At 43.4% G+C, this 1,929-nt stretch overlaps 1 non-coding gene across 1 annotated transcript; it reads left to right on the top strand.

Moving 5' to 3' along the window:
- The first annotated feature begins 425 nt into the window (after positions 1-425).
- Positions 426-508, top strand: trnal-uaa. The gene has a single exon. It is a non-coding gene; the product is annotated as a tRNA-Leu (tRNA).
- Positions 509-1,929: the final 1,421 nt, after the last annotated feature.

Below are 1,929 nucleotides of genomic sequence, written 5' to 3'. Positions count from 1 at the left end.
GGTAAAACCCCGCAGATCGCATCTGATTGGTTGTTGTGTAAAGTCACAGCACGCGCGGAGCAAGCGCTCGTATAATGCAACGTGCTTTCGTGAGAGCGGGTAATACCGAACTGGACTTGTACAGAAGGACTTGTGGGCTCACGCAGAATGCTTCAAAATTTAGATTACATTTGATTTGTATAGATAACTTGAGTTAGCTGCATGCAACCATTGTGGGTTAGCAAAATGCCAGAGATGGCTTGCTTATCATCTGCCGAAATCTAGCAGGGCAAGTTTGTGCTGAATCGGACTTCATGCTAGTTCATGGTAGCTACTTAGAAAATGTCAAACTTGTCAGCGGTCATTAGCAAAACCGAAACGGGTTAATTTTTGTTTACTGTCTGGTAACGGTTTCTAGAAAGATCTGGAGAAAGTAGGCCGCATTCACCAGGATGGCCGAGTGGTTAAGGCGTTGGACTTAAGATCCAATGGACGCATGTCCGCGTGGGTTCGAACCCCACTCCTGGTAGTTGTTTGCATTTTGTTATGTGTGTGTCATTTCAGATCAGACATACAGTAAGCATGGCCATACCGCTATAGCCACGCAATATTCGGCATAACTAAACCATTTGAGACTTGGAAATTGCTTTCTAACATTTCCCGCCTGGAAGTAAACGCTCTTTGATCATATTTGTAATCCTGACGCATGTTTACCGTAATAACCGACGCAAAGGCGCACACTCAAACGCGAGACATTATAATTATTTTATGTCCGTTTTTTAACCGATTCTGAAAACCAACAGTTGACTTTGGTACTAAGTTATCTTTTCATTGTTTTCATGTATAATATACATTACGTGTTCACCACACTTATAGCGGCGGCGTGGAGTAGAGGTATGCAGCAGGGCGCGTTACACAAAGGTTGCTCCTTGGATTTTGGGTGCTTTCACACCAGAGCTTTTGGTGCGGACCCGAGTCCTCCAGAAAACGGAGGTCTGGGGTACGGTTCATTTGAACTCCAGTGCGGTTCGCATTTGGTGTGAAAGCTAACCCAACTAAAACCAGGAAGTAAACGCTATTTTGCCTCCCTTTCGCGTCGTTGCCTGGCGACATTGGTAAATAAAAGCTGCACGAAGGGTCCACTGCTGTTGGACCCTTCTACATGTTACTTAACCCAAATACACGCAGTAAATATCATATAACAGCGTGTAGATTTTCAAGATATGTAAGAGCACATCAGCTGACAAATTCTACCAAAATGTTCATAGTACTATAGGCCTATGTTAGACAAACTTTTTTTTCTTTTTCTGGAGGAGTCGTCTTTGGCGTGCTGTGTAGCTGTTAAGGCTAAACCGGTGGTTAGTGTGCTTTCCCCTTACATCTTCAGGTTTCAGTGTGAGTGTAACTCAGTGGAAAATACGGTTACAACAAGGTTCCGTTTACCCTTAAGTCAGCAGTCCCATGATGACGTGTTCAGTCATAAAAAACAGATGCGGTCAATCACATTTCAATTCAGTCAATTCAAGAAATGGATTGAAATTTAATTCATGAATAGAAAATCGCACATTCAGTCATTGAATTTCATTTAATTCCATGAAGTGACTGAAATTATCTGACACGCACTCCAGATTACACACACATTTCTAAATATATGGATAAAATGTGGATGAAATTAACGTTGATAAATGGGGCAGTGCTTTATAGATTCTGAAATTCATGCATTGTATTTTGACATTACCGGTGCCCATCGATGAAGAAATCCAGCTCACACTGGCACTCCGATGGGCCTGTGCCCTCAGTCAGCTGGTGGCCTGTCCTCTTTAATAGTGCGGCAGTGTAGCATAGTGGTTAAGGACTCGTAACCGAAAGGTTGCCGGTTCGATCCCCGCTGGGACACTGCTGCTGTACCCTTGGGCAAGGTACTTAACCCACAGTTGCCTCAGTAAATAT

This window comes from Megalops cyprinoides, chromosome 12 (genome assembly GCF_013368585.1).
Source record: "Megalops cyprinoides isolate fMegCyp1 chromosome 12, fMegCyp1.pri, whole genome shotgun sequence".
NCBI classification, from domain to species: domain Eukaryota; kingdom Metazoa; phylum Chordata; class Actinopteri; order Elopiformes; family Megalopidae; genus Megalops; species Megalops cyprinoides.
The sequence above is the reverse complement of the archived record's forward strand: the minus strand, read 5'-3'. Positions and strand labels throughout refer to the sequence as shown.